Source organism: Chinchilla lanigera, unplaced genomic scaffold (genome assembly GCF_000276665.1).
Source record: "Chinchilla lanigera isolate Chin_1 unplaced genomic scaffold, ChiLan1.0 scaffold00016, whole genome shotgun sequence".
In the NCBI taxonomy this organism is placed as follows: Eukaryota; Metazoa; Chordata; class Mammalia; order Rodentia; family Chinchillidae; genus Chinchilla; species Chinchilla lanigera.
This window is the reverse complement of record NW_004955417.1, coordinates 28,323,056-28,343,653: the sequence shown is the minus strand read 5'-3', so window position 1 is coordinate 28,343,653 and position 20,598 is coordinate 28,323,056. Positions and strand designations below refer to the sequence as shown.

Below are 20,598 nucleotides of genomic sequence, written 5' to 3'. Positions count from 1 at the left end.
CGTGGCCAGCACCTTGGCTTCGGCACAGTGACCACTAAGCCTGGATTCACCCTCCAGGGTCATGAGAATACGTTTCTGTGGCTTAAAGCTACCAAGCTGGTGGTGATGTGCGACAGCAGCCACCAGGAAATAATTCACACACTGATAACACATCTCTCCTGGGAGGGTTAGCGTCAGGATGTTTTTGTAGCATTAATTCCTTTCTGTTAGAGTGCTAAAAATGGAGTTGCGGATCAAATCATATGACCCTCTCTTTAAGCTAAATGAAGATTGCTAAATTTATTTCAAAAAACAGTATTTAGAAACAGCAATCAGTGGTGTAAGAAAGTGTCTACTCTCCATACCCTCTACATCACCATGCGTTTCTATTAGCTTGAGCATATGCCGTTTCGATATGCAAAAATGGTTCTTCAGTCTCACTTTAATTTAGGTTTCCTTTGTTGCTAATAAAGATAAATATTTTGCAGTCTTTGTTTATCAGTTTTTCTTCCTTTATATGTGTGCAAAGTTTATTTTTAGAGAGATTTGTGTGCATTTTTCCTAAAGATATTATAGTTTTGTTTCTTAAGCTCGCCAAAAATACTTTATCTTACCCTAGTGTTTACCAGTTTACTGAGGTTGGGTTCATATTTCTGTTATTGCTTAAAAGGGGTGGTGCAAAACTTTCATCTACAAAGTTGATCTTTTCCTAGATGCTTGTTTCTTTAGCTTCTAAACTTAGGACTTTCCCCCACTCCTAGAAGCAAGCCATAAAGAGTAAATTCTATTTTTTCTGAGATTATCTGTCATGGACTTTATATTTCACTCTTTCTGCCTTAAATTCACTTTTGCTATAGCATAGGTTGAAGAATGAGGAAGATTGAATAATCAGTTTTCTCCCCTGCTCTATCATGCCTTTCTATGAGGTATTAAATTCTCACCTCTTATGGTATCAGTTTCTGGTCTATATATTATGTTTCTCTGATTTGATTCTCTACTATTATATTACTATCTAGTATCATATAAATTGTCAGTACCGAGTTTTAAAGTATATTTAAAACATGGTAGGCCTCATTACCATGAATATGACTTATTTTTTCCAGTTTTCTTTGCATTTCTAATCTTTCACAGTTTTGCAAAAGTTGTCCTAAAAGTGTTTATACTCTTTTACAACACACTTGTCTGCAATTCTCACCGCCTTAGAAGGTGTGGTGACAGACCCAAGGTAAGCGCTTATAAACAGTAGCTATTATTACATCATAAAAAGTGACTTCTAAAAACACATTTTTAGTCTATTCGATTTCTGTGCTAGGTAGAATAATTTTTCACTTTGCCAATGAAGAAAGAACAAATGGTTAAGAATAAGCCACCCTCTTTTTAGTGGATAAAATTATTCTAGCAACCACTCTACATGCATGTGCACACGCACTTTCCATAGTACCTATTTTAATAGCTTTTTAAATACCTGAGTAAGGAAACGGCTCTGCTCATTAGCCAGGGTTGTTTGTTGCTGTTGTTTTGTTTTCAATGGAAGTCTTCTTCCGATCTTCAAGCCTGCTGAGCTGTACTTGCCTTGCACACCCTCAAAGCACACACGTGCTTCAGTCAGACCTGGGCTGGTGGTGAGCTCCCGCAGGAGCGAGGAGCCACCCGCTTCCCCACATTAGCGAGCATCTGCTGCGTCTCCCAAGACAGAACCCCGAGCGCTGCTCACAGAACCCGCTGATCAGACACCTCCCTTCCGCGGTTCCTACACGTGGACCGAGCCAGTCCTGAGGGCTCACTTTCCCTGTGGTTAAATGTTACTCATCCCACATTGATTTGTGTCTTCTATGAGCTCAGGGCTGAGGATACAAAAATTTGTAAGACCTTCACACGGCCATAAAAAGTCTCAGACAAAGCAAGGAACACAGACATGTAAGCAAGGCCAGAACACTGAGGTAAGGGCCTGCTGCCTTCAGATGAGTTAGAAAAGCTCTCTGCACGGTGTGGAGGCTGAGAGGAAGGCAGGCGTCCCCCCTTCTCCTCCATCTGCCTTGTAAAGAGAGCTGACCCCTCGCTGACCCCTCCTGGGTGACAGCTCCGCAGGATGAAAAATCAGGTGTAGTAGACGATGGAGCCGCCTATGAGAAGACAGTGCTGAAACTGCGCTTTCCCGAGTAAGTGGGAGTCTCTGAATGTGGAAAAGGAGGGAGGCACCTCGGGAAAATGGATCGTGAGGATGCAGGAGAAAACAAGAAAGACTACTCGGGAGAAGGTGTGGGATTTCACATACATGCAAAGGTGGAAACACTAAAATGCGGGAGGGATAAAGCTGAGCAACAGTGTCAAACTCCTGCAATGCTTCTGGGTCCTGTGCTGTCAAGGAGCGCCACATTAAGTTTTCAAGTAACACGTGCAACGGCCCAGTCCTTTCTGGCTCAACCTAGCACCACTTCACTACATTCATTCTTACCAAAACCACAGTCTCCGTATCAACAGATGAGTGGATAAGGAAAATGTGGTATTTACACACCATGGAGTACCGCTCTGCCTTTAGGAAGGGTAAACTGGAGTCATTCGTAGGAAAAAGGATGCACCCAGAGACCACGATGTAAAGTAAAATAAATCAGACACACAAGCTTAAATGTAATATGATTTCTCTTCCACGAGAAACCCGAAGCATAAACAGATTAAAGAGAAAGATAAAAGATAATAGAAACAGATAGAACAGAGATAAAACTTCTGCAAAAGGGAAGGAGACCAAGAAATGGAAGCGGGAGGGGGGTGTGCTAACGAAACAGGATATGTTGAAACATAGAAACTCCCCAGATGAATGTGATCATTACATACTGCAAACAGGGACTAACAGAAATGAAGTAAAATAATGCTGGTGGGAGTGTGGAAAGCCGATCTAGGGGATCAACGCTTGTGGCAGCCGCACCAGCTGGGAGACAGTTGTCACAAAGCAAGAAATGACGCAGATCTGAAAGAGGGAACCGGCCACCATCTCTTGCTTTACAAAATGAGGTACAACACAGAAAGGGGGAAAATCGGGGCCTGATGACAGGAGAGGACAGTAAGGAATCTAGAACCATTTCACACACTGCTTGATGACAACTGTGAGATGTGTTCGTTGGTTTGTTTTTATACTGTACTGCACTGTTTGTCCTCATTTAGGAACAAACGCCTACCCCTTAAAAACAAAGGCTACTGCCAGGAGCATGCCTCACTGTTCTGGCAGCAGCCCCATGTACCTCCCGTCCGTGGTGCTTCTTGGTTGTGTGTCAGAGGCCACATCGAGGGACTGACTACACCGCCCAGGTCGGCATGCATGCACACCCCGGTGTTCGCACACGATTGCTTAGCGACGCGTTTCCCGGCACGCGCCCTTCTTGTCAGGGGACGCGTGACTGTACTTGATTTGTTATCCCTGGCCAACTTTGTAAGCCAGCTTACTAAGTCATTCATGAAGTTTAGCAAGCACTGGATCCGAATTTGGTGAAAAGGCTGTGACCTCAGCAGGATTCCTGAAGCCCACCGGGACATTAGCCCCTGGAAGTATGGCAGCAAGGGTAGAGCACATTTCCAGGCTCCCAGGCAGCTCTGCTTGGGATCTCTGCAGAGACACATGAATTCGAAAAGAAGAAGTGTGTGACACTGATCAGCCTGCTCCAACACAGATTCCACCGCCTCAACCCCCCGGAAACTGTTTTTGTGAAGTCATCAAAGCCTCAACCCCCCGGAACTGTTTTTGTCAAGTCACCAACAGTCTCTGTGTTGCAAGTTCAGTGGGGACTTCTCCGTCCTCATCTCGCATGGCCTCTTGCACTTCCTACAGAGCAGAACCCCTCTTCCTGACACACTTTGGCCGGGCCTCGGCTTGGCTTTGTTCTGTCTCCACGGCCACTTTATTGCAGCCTCTTCCCAGCTCCTGTTCGAGCGCTCGGCCTGGCTTTCTCAGCGCTGAGTCCCAGAGCACGAATCGCACGTTTTCCCCAAGCAACCCCTGCCACTTCAAGTTCTTTCCATTTCTTACGGCATCCAAATGTGTATCTAGACTTGTCTGTCTGTTTGCTTGACAGCTCCACTCGGGTTTCCCACATCCAGGACCAGTCCTTTGCTCCCTCTGAATCTCCCCCTCCCCAAGCTGGGCTTTCCTGGTGTTCTCATGTGGAAGGGCAGCGACATAGCCAAGGAAGAAATGGTACACCAACCCCAATCTTTTCCTTCCTGACATGCACGATGGTCCTGCATTCTGCCCATCCATCATCTCTCTCTCCAGTACTGCTCTCTTCCGAACACCTTCCACTTCTGCTTCGTGCATTGCCACTACCCAAGCAGGAGCCAACGTCGTTTCCCATCTCAGCTAAACCATTCAGTGTCCAGGTGGCCCCGCTCCATTCAACGGAGTCTCCGCCCTGTGCAGACAGTAAAATGCAGAAAAATGCAGTAAAATGCATTACTGCATTACTGTGCAGACAGTAAAAATGCTCCCGTCCCCAAGACAACAAGAGGGCTCCCCCAGAACCGTGCCTCACAGCCCGACCTCGCACTTTCAGCCTCCGGAACGCTAAGAAATAGATGTCTGTTGTTCTGGCCGCTGAGTAGAAAGAGATGTGGAGAATGTGTGTTCCTTCCTGTGCTAAAGAAGAAAGACCTTCACTTCCCAAGCACTGTGAATATAACTGATCTGTGAGGCCCTGCGATCTCATCGTGGCCTTCTCTCTCCACTACGCCGGCCCCTTGCGCCCTGTGCTCCTACCCTAGACCTGCTGGCCCCCTGTCCCTCTTCTGGGAACACTCTCTCCTTTGTTCCCTGCCAGGCTGCTTCCCCTCTGCTCTTGGAATGCTAACTCGTATTTGCTTAGTGAGGTATTTCCTGGCTCCCGATCCAGAGAAGCCTCCCACTTATCCATCCCTCATTCTTTCCCACAGCACCCTCTTCACTTACTGTACAGTGCCTTACTGCACAGATTGTAACTATTCTGTTTGTGTTTGGTTTACTTGTTTGTTCTCCATCTCCTCCGTGAGGAGGTAACTCCACGGACAGGAGTCACGTCTGACTGCCCATTGCCAAATTTCCAGGGCCAAGCTCGGGCCTGGCACATGGTGGCACTGAGCAGAATATCACTGGAGGAAGGGGATGGAGAAGGAGGAGGTAGAAGAGAGGAGAAGGGAAGGGAAGCGAAAGGAGAGGAGAGAGGAGAGAAGGAGGCAGCAGAGTGAGAAAGAGAGCGAGGAGAGACAGACCAATTGGAGGTGGCCAGATACTGAGGGCTGGTTTTCGGGAAAGCTCCAGAACATTCTGCGAGGAGAGCCGCTCAACTGCTGTTCTTCACTGTGCTATGGGAGACCTTCTGCAGGCACACATGTGGGGTTTACCTTGTGGCACCGACACACACACGACTGAGAACACGCAAGCTGGTGAGTAAGCCTGGCAATCAGGGTTCTTTTGCTCTTGTGGATTTAATAACCCTTAATTTGCAATGCTTGCGCCAGGAAGACTCCATCTTTGAAAAAAAATCAAAAACATGAAAACACAGCTAATAAACAAGCACCCTGTGTTTGATTAAATATCAGAGGAAGAATAAAAACCTGAAGAAAATACACAGACAATTCAGGACGTCTTCATAAACCAGTGGGGAAAGCAGAGGCTCGCACTGGCGGAGGGTGTTCTGGAGGCTGTGTGGAGGCCCTGGAGCTCCGTCCTGCCTCGGGGAAGAAGCGGCCTTCTTGCTCTGGGCCAGCCTCTCCCCAGCTCTCGAATCCATTCTCCGCTGGCACCTTGCCTCAAAGTTGATTTCATCTTCCTCCTGCACCTCAGCATCATGCTCTCACCACAGGCTCCTTTCCAGAAAACTGAAGAAACCCAGCTTCCTGTTCAAAGTACAGCGGGAATGGCCTCCCATGCCAGCTACTCTGGAGGCTGAGGCCGGACGACCTCAGGCCAGCCTGAGTGATTTAGTGAGATCCTGTCTCAAAACAAAGTAGGTGGACCGGGCACACAGCACAGCGGGAAAGCACTTGTTCCGTGTGTGTGTGAGACCCCGAATTCAATCCCAGCACTGAGGAGAAACAGTGACCTTGGTCTGCAAGGAGCTGTGGGTTCCATGTCCTAGAATCAACAAAACTCAGATTGAAAATATTTGGAAAAATGTTATTTTTTTCTTGTCATTACATCCTAAATAACACAGCATAACAACTACTCATGTAGAAGTCACACTCTACTAGGCTTGTATTTGGGGGAAACGGGAGGTGAAATGAAGCGATACTTCACAGAAGGAAAAGTACAAAGGGCCAATAACTACACAAAGAAATGCTCGGCACTGCCAGCTGTTAGAGAAACACAAGTTAAAACAACACCGAGACCCCTTCTCACCCCAGAAAGAATCATCATCCAGAGATCAAATAACAGCAAAGGCCGGTGAGGCTCACGGGCAGGGGAGGAGCCCATCTACATTTTTTGACAGGAATGTAAACTAGTACAACCACTACGGAAACCAGTGTGGAGATTCCTCAAAAGCCTAAAAGTAGAATTTCCTTTCTACATATCTTCCCAAAACAGACATCATATTACAGTGACCTATGCACACCCATATTTATAACAGCACAATTTATAATAGTTATATCCTGGAAGCAGCCTATATGTCCATTAATAGATGACTCCTAAAGAAAATGTATTTATACACAGTTGAGTACTACTCTGTCATGAAGAAGGATAAACTTCAGTCATTCATTTCTCGGAAAATAGATGCACCTTGAGACCATAATGTTAAGTAAAATAAATCAGATGCATAAGCTTCAGTATTGCACAGTTTCTTTTGTATGAGAAACCCAAATTAAAAATAAAGAGCAAAGAGTAAAGATGTATAATAGGAAATTAGATCTTTCTAAAATGGAGAGGTGTCAGGAGATGGAGGAAGGGGAGGAGGGAGGAGAGGCAAAGGGATAAAAAAAGGAATTAAGATGTGTTACGCACGCACGCACGCACGCACGCACACGCACACGCTCCAACTCCCCACGAGGGGTGTAAACGTCAAGCACTGCAAGCACGGACTAATAAAGGAGGAGAATTTTCCCGCTCTTGGGTATTGTCATCCTCCACCCGTGGCCTCCGCCCTTCTCCACCGGCTCCCCTGCAGAAGTCTTGCTTCGCTCAGGGAGCGGCCCCTGGACTCTGCCCTTACACTCCGGGACACGCTGCTGGCGGCATCCTCTCTGGCGTCCCTGGTCTCCTCCCCTTCGTCATCCGGCCGCACGCATGTCTCTCTGCTTCTTCCTGTGGTTAGCAGGATCCGCTCTCCTGAGCTCGGAACTGCTCACAGTGCCGCTCCTTCTGACGCCTTTGCCAGACCCCTCCCCCATGATCTTCTGGGCTGGGAGCTGCCAGGGTCACACCTCTGGTCCTGTCTGAGGTCAGTGTCCTCCTGGTGACTTGCCCATTCTTGGGGCTTCTCCAGTTGGTGCCTACATCCAGTGACAAAGCCACACCTCCAGGTCAGATTTCTCCCAAGATCCAGAACTACCTGCTTTACAGCTTTACTCACACATGTCTCAAAACAGTCTCCAATCTCACTCCATATTTGCATTTGTTCCCCTCCTGAACTTTATCTTAACCAGTGGTCTACCAGCCATCCAGTCACCCAAGGTAGGATTCCCGGAATCGTCTCAGTCCCCTTTGTCTTCTTTATTCCAACCTATAACCAAGTCCTGCCAGTTCTACCTTTTTGTTGTTGCTGCTGTGGTTGGATTGGTTTAGGTTTTATATTGTCATGTTTTGGTGCTCCTGGGAAGTAAACCCAGGGCCTTTGCACTGAGCTGCATCCTTAGCCTTTTCTTTATAATCTTGAGACAAAGTCTCACTAAATTATATAAGTATCACATGCTAAACAATTGCACCACTGGAGCTTCAGGGTCTCACTAAATTGCCCATGCTGGACTCCAACTTTCGATCTTCCTGCTTCAGCCTCCCAGGGAACTAGAATCACAGGTGTGTATCACTGCACCCTGCTTCACTGCTACCTTTTCAAAATCATTTTTCCAATCTGTCTCCTTCTTTTCAATCATGTAGTTACTCCCTTATCAACCCACACAGAAATAGGCTTTCTCTGTTCCCTTTTATCCATCAGCTGTGATGTGGTCTGTTACAGTTCCAAAGCCTCGTGCACTCATAGGCAGGGCTTTTGGGAGGTGATTGGATCATGGTGTGCAATACTCATCATTGATTACAGCTAACTGTAGTGTTAGGATGTGGAGCCTGGTGAAGGTGGTCACTGGGGGCATAGCCTGGAAGGGTCCAGGTCCATCTGCCTCCCTCTCCCCTTGATATCTCTCTCTCTCTCTCTCTCTCTCTCTCTGCTTCTTGAGGCCCTGCCATGGACTGTTCTCCTCTGTGATGCCACTGTGCTATGCTGTCCTCCCTGGGAGCCAGCCAAGTATGGACTGAAACCTCTGCAAACTGTGAGCCAAAGTAAACCTCTCCCGCTTTTTCTTGTGGGTGTTGGATATTTTGTCCCAGCAACAAGAACATGACTAAGACACAGTCAGAGTGTTTTTTTCCTCAAACTGCTGTTCTTCCTCTGCGTGCCTTCTTATGCTGTTGGGTCTCCTCACCCACATTCCTGGACCTGGAACATCTTGGTCTTTGTTTACACACAGCCCATCTGCTTGCTTGTCAGGCACAGTTCAAAGCCTAAGCCTCACACCCACACAAGGGATGACCCCACCCAAACATTTAACTGCACCTCAAGACAACCCTACCATAGTCAATGTTCCCTCTGCTCTATTTTAGGTTTCTTTAAATCAGGAACTAGAACTCCCCATCTTTCTACTCCCAGCTCAAACACAGAGTGACACTCCTTGTTGACAGCCTCAGATGCTGAAGCTGTGAAGAGGCCTCAGTTCTATCAAAAGAACAAAACATCACCACAAAAAAACAGTCCCTCTCACCTCAAAAGGTAATATAGCACATCAAAAATTCACTGTCTCAACATCTCCCTCTCCCTCAAAACCTGGCTCTGCCTTTAAAATACAACTCCAATGAGAACAGTAAGGAAATATCATACATTGGTTGCATAAGGCTTTCCAAGGCCAGTCGAGAGCTCGGGTTTGCATGGCCACCTGGAGATTTGCTGCACCATCCAGTAAGACATCCACAGCGGGTCCTCAGTCCTCCCCTTGTAGAGACCAAGTGCTCTGCTGATCTTTGAGTGCCCCTTAGGTAACAGTCATGTGCATTTAGGTCCTGAGCCATCTGTGAGCTGCTGATGCCTCAGAGAGCAGAGGGCAAACAGCAGGGGTTACAAGATTTCATGGGGATCCTCTGTGCTTCCAGTGCCACCCTTGGCCATCTGGGGTCTTACTGAAGATGACATCCGGTCTCCTGAAGTGGCCTTACTGCACTTTCCCTTCCTAGTGCACCTGGCTGCCAGAATCTGACACATCTCTCACGCTGACCTTTACTTCTTTCTTAGTCTCTGGAGGGCACATCTTAGAAGCAAAGGGAAACAACTCCTACGTACTGGTGTATTCACTGTGATGTGTCAAAATAAGAAGAACAGAGCCGGGACTGGGGTCCTAGGCCCCAAGGGCAGAGGTGAAGATTTGTAAGGGACTGCTTGCAGATGCAACCTAGGCTCAGATCGGGCCCTTGAAATCAAAGATGACTTGGTTCACAGGGGATGCACCAGGTGGAGTCAGAGTAGAGAGGGAGGAATCATAGACCTGTCTGGGTCAGAGACAGGGCCTGTCAGGAGCTTCCTTAGTCCCCAAGAGCAGGTGATGGAATCACACAGGAACCCTGAGTCTGCAAGGGTGCTCACGAGATCAGAGCTAAGGCACACAAAATGCCTGGCACGGCACTGGGCACACAGGGTGCAGCTGCTGTTAACACTGCCATTGCTGTCTTATACTGGACCCCCATAAGGTTCACTAGCCACTTTCCCCCCTGAGATTTTATTTTAACATTTCACCACCTGAAGAAGCTGTGTATAACTCAAATAACCCCATTATGTTCACCTTCTATGTTGGTCAGCTTTTCCACTGCTGGACACAACATCCAACACTACAAGTAAAGGAGGGCAGGTAGAATTTGGCTCCTGTTTTAAGAAGACTCAGTCCATGGTCAGTGGGCTCCAAGGCAGACACCATAGCAGAAGGGACTGGAAGAAGAGCAGGAAAACAGAGCCACAGAGGAAGAGCCAGGGACCAGATCCAGTACCCAGGTCACACCTCTATCACCCACCCACAGACACCCAGAAGTGTGCTCCACCAATCCCAGGGAGAGCTCTCAAGCTTATTAAGTTGGCCCAATCAAGCATAATGGTCACACCTTCCTTGAGAATTTTTACAAGATATTGCCAGTTACAGTTGTGGGATTTTTCCTAGGGAATTCCACTGTGACTTTCTCTATTCAGAGGATTATCTGGATGCTCACCTTTTTTCACCATATTTAAGTGAGAATGCTGTAATTTTAAAATATGGTCCTCATTCTGTGGTGACTCCGTTTTGTTTTATTTTGATGATAAGCTCCTGCTCACTCTCCAGATACACTCCTCTTTCTCCGCTCAACCTTTAATTCTTGGAATTTTAACCCTAGTCTTCCTTCACTCCCAGAGTTAGGGTATAACATCTCAGCAGAGGTGAAATATTACTCCTTCAACTGCTAAATATACAGAACGGATCAATTCTAACAGCTTTCCCACTAACACACTGGTGCAATAGTATCTATGCTTTGTTTCCTATAAGTGTATGCTTCAAAAATGACACATGAAATATATTTTATTAATATATGCAGGAAAACAAAGAAGCACATTTACAAGTGAAATATTCTTACTAAAAATTGATGTTTTATCATAAGAAGCACATAAAAAATTCACTAAAATATTATTGTATGCAAACAACATGCATTAGGGCCAGGGATATGGCTCAGTGTCATAAGTGCCTGCCTGGCAAGTGCAAGGTCCTGAGTTCTATTCCCAGTACACACATAAAAAATGCATACATTTCAAAGAAGTTTAGAAGATATCAATAGAGGGTGCTTTGTTCATTTTTGTCATGTTTTTATTTTGAATTTCAAGTCATTGATTCCATATAGAAACTGAAGGATCAGCAACTCTGAAATACACTCTTTGCCTTACAGTCATTCAATAATACTCAATGTAAATTGAACAACATAGACTCCTTCAGAGGGGTAACTGCAGGAATGTTCAACCAGACTAATAATTCCTTTGTCTATTTTTAAGAAATAATACTTGATAAGGTTTTAAAATTGAAAGCTGACCTCCAGCAGCAGTACAAATTTCTTTATTATTATTACTTTGTCTCAGACTTTGTTATTGTCCCATATGACACACATATAAATAAGGACAGAGCTGCTCTCAGGTAAAACCATAGCTACTAGGGATAGCAGCACGTCCCCCAGGTAGTCAAAAACTAAAATCAAATGCTCTCTAAATAATAATGCCTTCATTGCTAGCACGTATCACTGGTAGTAAATATTTATACTCTCTCCTAAAAAGAAAAGAACCAGGAGAATTTTGAAGTCCCAAAATGGATTTTTAAATTTGGGGATTCTTAAATTTGGGGGTTACAAATTCATGACATTATGTTAATAACATCATGACTACTTGTATTTCAAAAATGTTGAAAAAAGTGACCAGAGTCATTTGGTTACTACACACGAGGAAAAAGGAATAAGAAAGATATAGCCCTAAAAGGTTATACTTATTGCGTAGATTAAAAACCATCTTCACAATTGCTAGTGACATTTGTTTCCAAAGAGTGATCCAATCCCTGGCTCTGCGTGCTTGGCCGGGCTGCTTTTACTGCTCTTCCCAACAGCCCAGAGCTGCTGTTCATGGTGCGAAGTGGCTATTTGGTGTTCCTAATGTCTTTCCTCTACATCTCTTGCCTTCGCTTCATTTAAGTGTTAGGCACAGGAAATGCTCAGAGTTCTTTTTCTAGAATTCTAACATCTTTCAAGAACCATGAAGAACTCTACTTGTAAAAAAAATAATTTTTATACCACTGTTGTAAAAGCCAGGAAATTTGGAATCAGAGTTGGTGAAATCCAAGTGCGCCACTTAATCTGCTTTGCAAAGGTAAAGAAGTCATTGATCTTTCTGAATTTTAGTTTCTTCATCTATAAGATGCAGTCCTGAGTACGCCTCCTTCACTTATGCAACCTCCATGAGTAGCTAGGTGTATGGTTCTGACTCACTGCCTGACTTCTCTGCGCCTCCAGCCCCCTTTTCCAAAATAATAGTTACAATAGTACCTATTTTTGTAAGGCTATTTAAGGATCAAATGAGATAGTACTTGTCAAGTTGGTAAAACAAGTACAAATTAAGTGTCCCCAAAATGTCATCTCTTGTTGTTACTGAAAGGATAAAATCAGCCAGTGTATGTAACAGAGTCCAACAAATTTGTGTTCAAGATGTACTCTGGCGTTTATTGCCAGTGGCATCGCGTGTAAGCTACTGTTCCTATCTGAGCGTTAGTTACTTCCATTGTAAAGTCCAAATGATGAATGTTAAGCATGCTCAAGGCCAGTCAGCATGGATAAAGAGCAGAGTGGCTATTCAAGATAGGTAGTTATTATGAGCAGCATACAAAAATAACCAGGTAAAAATCACTACTCGAAGAATATTTATAAGAGAGTGGTAACAAAGCAGCGCCTATCTCAGGCCTCCCCAGGAAAAGCTGGAAGAAAGTATACTCTAGAGAAACAGGGAAAATGACAACAAAAGCAACAGTGAAATAGAACGAGCGTATGAGTGCACAAAGATAATAATGAATATATCAGAAAATTCACAAAATGAAGAGATCACTGGATACACAGCTCCGATCTTCTGCTTGGTAGGTTTGCCAAACAGCGACCATATAATAGAAAATACACAAATTCCCTTCTAAGAAAACCAGACTTGGTGACTGGCCTTGAGCATGATCATGACATGTTCACTACCCAGAGCTAAAAAAAGATAGTCTACACAGTGTACAAGTATACTGGACACAGTGTGTAAGAGGTAACGCATAGGTATAACATGACCCCAGATATCAGGGTGGTAACTTTACGCTGGCCTTGCTGACCGGCTGGGCTGAAACGGAGACTCTGCGCAGCGCTATCCAGCCCCATGGGCCATAGCGATGTTGGTAGAAGGAGGTCTCACTCAGACACAGCACCAATGAGCCCTGGCAATAGCAGGAGAGAGCTCACAGTCAGTACCACTGGTGCTATTGCTAGAACCAAATAGCCAGTATTCATGTTGCACGGCAATTGTGCAAAGCTATTTTTTGTAATTTAAAAGTAAGGGAAGTAAGGGAAACACAAATATATGTTGGATAAACATAAACATAAAGGATACGTTTGTTATAATATATGTGATATGTACCATATTTAGTGTCTTATATGTGGTATAAGGAGAAATAAGGCCAAGTGTTCATAATTATTGAGTATATTCCTCCCTCTATATCTAGGGGACTAGGTTCCAGGGGCACCACAGATACCCAAATCCACACATGCTGAAGTCTCCGGTATAAAATGACATAAGGTTTGCATATAATTTAGTACATCCTCCCATATAATTCACATCATCTATGCACTACTTATATCTAAGACATTAAAAATGTGAAATAAATAGTTGTTATAGGAAACTGTTTAGAGATGAACAACAAAAATGTCTGTACATCTTCAGCACAGTTTTTTTTAAAATACGTTTAATGTGAAGCTTGGTGGATTCATGGATGTAGAACTCACAGGTTTGGAGGGCTGATTGAATATTAAATCTATATGGCTAGAGTGTCAGCAGTCTTAGCTATCATGCGTACCTTGCTCTAACATCTAAAAATTGTGCTATGCCTACCTTGTTACTTTGGTTACTGATTCTAGAGCCAATCCCATTTTTACACAGCAGGGGAATAAAACTCTCTTGTTGTCTTAGTGACTTTCCTTGTTCTGGAACAAAACACTGGATACCCAAATTAGAGGAGGAGAGGTTTATTTAGCTCACAGTTTGCAGAGGTTTCAGTTCATAGTTGGCTGGCTCCAAGGCAGGGCATCATGGCAGAGGGGACTGGCAGAGGAGAAACAGACCTTGGCAGGGCAGGCAGGAGGCAGCAAGCAGCAAGCAACAGCAGCAAACTTCCCTTTCCTTTTTACGGCATCCAGGCTACCAGCATTTTTGGTGGTGCCACTTTCACCAGTGATGGGGCTTCCGTCTTCAGTAAATCCATTCAGCCACACCCAGAACTATGCGAATTCCAATCAGTGACCTAATTTAGTACCACACACCCCTAATCTCAGCATCACACACCCTAGATCCAACCAGCTCCGAAAAGCCCCACCTATGAGTGCATAAGGCTTTGCAGGACATCTACATATAAGCACACCTAGATGTAAGCATAACATTAAGGAAGTAGCGAATTACCCCAGGGTGAATCAGGCCGGCCAAGGGTAGGCGCTTTCTTTGTTCCCCATTGCTGCTTCCGCACCATTCTCTCTCTCTCTCTCCTCCATTCCACTCCCTCCTAACGCAGATGTCCATTTCTTCAAACTTCACCACTGTTGTGGTAAATCTGATGTGTCAATGGGTAGGCTATTATTTGGTGAAACACCAGTCTAGATGTTGTTTCGAAGGTTATTTTTTAAGTGAGATTAACAATCAAATCAGTAGCCTTTGATCCTGCATCATGTAGGTGAGCCTCATCCAATCTGTAAAAAGCCTTGAAAGCAAAGATGGAAGCTCTCCTCAAGAGGAAATTCTATCTCCAGGCTCTCGCTGCAGTATCAACTCTCTTCTGGTCTCCAGCCTGCCAGTCCACCCTGTGGGTTTCAGAGATGCCAGCTCCAACAAGTGTGGGATCAGTTCCTTAAGAATCTCAGCATCATTCTCTCTTACATAAGCCTACATACCTGAGGAAGATAATGGTGGAACAAGGTTAACCCGGGGCATAGAAGGAAGGTGCAGATCAAGCAGTAGCTCATATAGTTTAAATGACTTTAGTTTTTCTCAACATGAGTTAGGAAGCCCTTGGACATTTTTGAGTGGGTAGGAACATGATTTGACATGTTTGTAAAAATTCCCTCTGTCAGGTGAGGGAATCATTTCAAAAATCATTTCATTTTTCCTGTACTTTATTTATAAAACCAGGAAGCTAAATCTGAGATCCTTTTAGCTTGCATTCAACCTTATGAAGTAATAAAAATATGAGTGGAGAAGATTTTTTTTAAATCCCTCATTTAATTAAATGTGTTGTGGTTGATGACAAACAATAAATCAGTTGCCTATGACCATCTTTAAAATATAAATGCTTGGCAGTACTTAATGTGTTTTGATCAGAAAAAGTGACCTTCAAACTCTCAAATCCTGTTAGCAGCCATGCCTCCCAGTATTTTGACAAATCCCCCACTAGAACTTGGCTTGAAGAACTCTGAGAAGAAAAATGGCAGGGATTCAGCAGTTGCAAGATTTACTGTGACTCAAACTTGGGCAAAACGAATCAAGTCTTGGCTTGAGCAATTGAAGTACAATGTACGGAGCTGTGTTGTTTTCCTGATAATGCTTAAAAAAGAAATAGGAAACAGGGAAATAGATCTTTTGCAAATGGGAAAAGGGCCAAGAGATGGAGGTGGGAGGAGGTGAAGGGAAGGGGACACGAAAAGAATGAAGAATGAAGATGTGTCCTGTGGTACATGTACCAACTACCCACAGGGATGTGACCATCATGTGTCACAAGCAAGAACTGAAAAGAAAACTGAGGAGATGAATCTGGACACGGGGAGGGGAAGGAAGAGGAAGGGGAATAAAAAGAAGTAAAATACGTTAAGTGCAACCACCTGCTCCTAAAATGAATGTAGACATTATACCCTACAAACACATACTAACAAAAAAATTAAATTTTTCTTTAAAAAAGAAATCTAACTGCCACTGGCTTAACCAGGCCAAGTTACTTGAGATGCTGAAGATTTTTCTGCATCTGATTGGTTGTTAGTGTGAAAATAGGTCATGTGTATTCCCGAGGGCTCTCCGGAAAAACAGAACCAACAAGACAGACAGCTAACAAATGATAGATGATAGATTTGTTTCAAGAAATTGTCTCTTGTGAATGTAGGGGCTGGCAAGTGTTAGACTTGTGGGGCGGCTTGGCAGAGTTGAAACTTAGGCAAGAGTTATTTTTTACAGTCGTGAGTGCAAATTCCACAGGACAGCAGGATGAAAATCCAGGCAAGGTTTCTGGGTGGCAGTTGTGAGAACTCCTTCGAGAAACCGCAGCCTTTGTTCTTCAGGTCTTCAATGGACTGGGCAAGGCTCACTCACGCTGTAGAGGATAATCGGCTTCATTCAAGTCTACTAATACAAATGTTTTTCATATTTTAAAAATATCCCCACAGCAACACTTCGATTTGTCTTCCATCAAACAACTGTCAAGTTGATGTACACTAGCCAGTATGTCACGTTATCATTCAGTTCCAAGTTTCTTCATCTGTAAGGACTCCGTAATACTAATTCCCAATCAACACAAGTTACTCCACTCACCTGCATCTTACATTTTCATTGTTTTTCACTCCTGTTTCTGGAAATGCAAGCAAGAGTGCTGTTTTGAAGTTTTCTATATAAATGCATGTACTGCAATTTAGGGGACTAATTAATTTTATTAATAAAGAAAGGGCAATTTTTCTTTTCTCTCTGCATCCCTATGTTACTAATCTAAGATATATTTGAGAATCATTAGAATAAAATTTCTAGATTTGGTTCATCTGTTGCTATAGATAAAATATTTGTGTATTCTCAGAATTCATATGTTAAATCCTATTGGATGTATGATGGCATGTAGAGGTGGGATCTTGGACAGATAATTAGTTATGGAGGGGCAGAGCCCTCAAAATGGGATTAATGCCTTTGTAAAAGGGTCCACAGAGATCCTCCTTGCCCCTTCCACCATGAAAAGTTACAGAAAAAAGATGGCAGACTAAGGACCAGGAAGCAGTCCCTCACCAGACACTGAATCTACTGATGTCTTGACCTTGAGCTTCTCAGTCTCCAGAACTATAAGAAATGATTGTTTATAAGCCACTCACTCTTGGGTATTTTATAAGACATCTGTCAAATGTGAACAGTTACCTGATAATGCACAAAAATGTTTTAATAAGTTGGATCTGGGATGTTTTAATAAGTTGGATCTGGGATGCAAAACCTCCCTGAGCCCCAGCAACCAAATGTATTTTCTTGAGACTTTTTTTTCATTTCCCACATACTAGTTTCTTAGAAAAATCCTCCCTTGAAAAGGAATGTAGTGGTTCTGTCCTAGCATCTTAGAACACACCATTTTTCACTTTGTTTATCAGTCCTGGCCTGTACCCCAGGGCTGGGCATCTCTCATATTCTCAAGTTGCAATATCAGCCTGGACTCCCCTCTTAATTCAGTACTCATGATCTATGTTTAACCTAACGGGTACCCCAGTCTTTAGAGAATTGGAGCCCTGTATTTCTTTTGTTAGATTCCCTCCATTTTAGGGATGGAACTCCTATCTCTGGATTCAAGATGAATGACTGATGCCTCTGTTACCTGTTCAGGGTCCATTCTTTACCTGGATTTCCAAGTCCTACTTGACTGGCCTCCTACTAACTGCTATGTGCTACCTGGACATCGGCAGCATGTTCCATCACCCAGCCCTTCATGTACCATGTTCTTCCCATGAGACTGGGCATCTCTCCTTCCCTACGTCCACCTGAGCGTATAGGTCCAGTTCTAGGTCCCCATTTCTCCAAATACACCTGTCCCTCGACAGAACTCACACAGTGTGATTACCCTTGGGTAAGCAGGCCTGGGCTTCCTGCCCTATAAAACTGAGATGGAGGACTAGAGATGACCCTTTCAGCTCTGATAGTCTTATGATTCTATAAATGCCTCTTCTGCTTAATGGTCCTTGACGGTACCTCAGAGAAAATAAAATCACGCCGGGTCCTGAGTAGATTATTGCTATTCCACCATCCCTGTGCCGAGCTCTCTTCTGATGATAAATTTTTCATCATTCCACTGGAGCAATGTTTCTATTTCTTAGAAAGTACTTTTCGGTACATACTATAGCTATTATCAGTGCATCCAATTTATCCTAGTCAGGTCATTAAGAGATGTACTAAAAAAAAATGTCTGTTCTGAGTTTCTTACATAACACGAATTGAACTTAAACAGAAAACCTTGCTAACTGGCTGCCTCGTGGCCTCAGGAACTTGTCACTGAACTCTACAGCCAGACCCCAAGCAGGCCTCGCATCCTGGGTCCTTGCTGGTGATGACGTCCTTGGGTGGGTACACTTCCTCCTCGATTCTGTTTAGAAACCTTGTCCCCGAGGCTTAAACGTAAATAGAAGAGTGAGAGCATGATTAATTTACATGAAACACAAAACATATTCATAAGGGCATAAGGCATTATAATGCTACACTGAACAAAAAGTAATAAAGCTTTCCAGTGCAGATCAGAAGAGGAAAGTCCTCTCATCATCTGCTTTTGCTTTAGAAAATAAAGTTCCTAACAAAACTATTTTACTTACTGAGCTACTCTTCTTTTTTATAATCACAGACTTTCAACGGAGACTCGTTTCAGAAAACGTGATATCTATACTGCATGCATAAACTGAATCCTAAAGAATGATTAATGAGATTGTTTTCCTCTCCTACACTGAACTAAATAAAAAGCATGATCAAACTACTTGGCTGTACAGAAGTCAGTCATTAATACTGCTTAAAAAATTCAACAGGAAGCAGCTGATTCAGTAGAGGTAGATCTCTATGGCCTCCACAGAGTCCGGCTCATCTGTCCTGAGCCACATTTGAAGCCATTCCAATAGCTGCAAGCAAACAGTGACAGGGTAATTGGCATTAAACAAGATAAAGGATAAGTGTTCTTTGGCTATTATGTTAGCAACTAAGTACATTGAAATACTATCAGCCAAAAATATAATTTCCAGAAGGAACATTAGTGATATAACAAATGTTTGTGACCTTTAAGCCTTCTAAAGGTTTCGTATGGTTGTTGGAGGAAAAATTAGGCTTTCCTACAGCAACCTGTCTGACCTCTCTGTGCGGAGAGGTCATCTCAGAGGGATACGGGAAAACCTCCCTGAGCCCCAGCCTCTCCCCCGGCCGCTGAAAGGCCCCCCAGAACCTCCCATGAGGAAAGAGACGAGGCGGGAGGCTGGGAGAAGGCTAAGCAGGCTGGGGTGGGGTGAGGCTCCAGGCTGGGACCCCGCAGCAGGGGACCCCGGTCACGCACGCAGCGTTGCATCCAGGCTCCACCCTGAGTTTAGAAAGCCCCAAGTTTAAACGGAAGTCCAGAGCGCTGTACCAGGGGCGGAGAAAACCTCAGGCGGCCGCGCTCGGTGAGGTCAGAGGAGAGCGTGGGGCAGCTGGAATTTGGCTGCGGGCCACAGGGAAGGTTTCTGCGCCCCGGGCGCGCGCGCAACCGGGAACCTGCGGGTCCTGGGGCGCCCGGACCCCGCCCGCAGGGCCGGCCTCGTGGGGCTCAGCGCACTCTCCCCACGGGCTCCTCCACGCGCCCTCGCCTCTGCTCCAGTAAGGCCGGCCGCTCCGGCGCCAGCTCTCTCTCCCGGACGCGGCATCGCGGCGCCCCGCACAGCCTGCGTTCCCCGGGACCCTCCCGGCCGCAGCCCCGCCGCACACGCCTCTCACAGCCCCGCCACGCGGGCCCGGTGCTCAGCCTGCTGACCCGGGGCTTGCTTCTGACTGCCGGCTGTGTCTGGCCCCCTTCCCGCGGCCTTGCACGTCCGCAGCCTCCTCCTCTCCCCCGGCGGCTGCTGCGTCCTCCTGACCTGACCCTCTCCGTTCCCCTCTGCGCCCACGCCGGCTGCTGCCGGGCCAGGTCCGCGCAGGGGCTTCTGCTCCAGCTCCTCGGAGGTGGGCCAAAGAACCTGCCCTGGCTGCAGGTCCTCTGTGGCCTCTTACGGTGTGACTTGATCACCCGTCAGTTTCCTGTCTTCCCACACCTGTCCCCCCATCTGCAGTACCAAACCACTCTACATCCCCTGTTCTTTCTCCTCTCTCCTGGATGCCCCTGTCTGGGCCGCCTTCCCATCATCCCACCGTCCCATCATCCCGCGTTTCGCCTCTTTTCTGGCATCTCCGACTCACCCTGCATTTCTGAAAGCAGTGTGTTTCTGGACCAGGCCTCCTCTAATCCTCCCCGAAGTTTTGGCGTAGCTCCCGTGTATGCACGTGACAGCGTGACTGCTCTCAGAGGGCATCCAGCATCTGAGACAATAACTCCCACGCAATGGATGCTCCATAAATATCTGTTGCATGAGTGAGTTTTGTGCATATACAAGGTGTGATCGAAACATCTGGTGAATGCTTATATTTAAAAAAGTTCATTATTACAGTAAAAGACGCATTGTGATGAAGTCCTCCTCAAAACCCTCCCCCTCACGTTGAACACACTTATCTCATCACTCTTGCCACTTTCTGAAGCAGTTCTGGAAGTCCTCTTCCGTGAGAGTCTCTTTATGGCTGCCTCGATGTCCTGCATTGATTTAAAACATTTGCAGCAATCTCTGTCAAATAAAAACTTTATGGTGCCTCACCGAACTCATTCACCAGATGACTTCCGGCTCTTCCCCAAAGT

General features: G+C 45.2%; 1 long non-coding RNA gene across 2 annotated transcripts; it reads right to left on the bottom strand.

Annotated features, from left to right (window-relative positions):
* Window positions 1-14,249: 14,249 nt before the first annotated feature.
* LOC102023356 lies at window positions 14,250-20,237 on the bottom strand. Of its 2 annotated transcripts, none has more exons than XR_001233405.1 (3): window positions 19,687-20,237; window positions 18,159-18,313; window positions 14,250-14,872 (listed from the first exon to the last, which is right to left on the bottom strand). It is a non-coding gene; the product is annotated as an uncharacterized LOC102023356 (long non-coding RNA). The 2 variants fall into 2 exon arrangements; XR_260508.2 differs by having other exon boundaries at window positions 20,109-20,237.
* Between the last annotated feature and the right edge of the window lie 361 nt (window positions 20,238-20,598).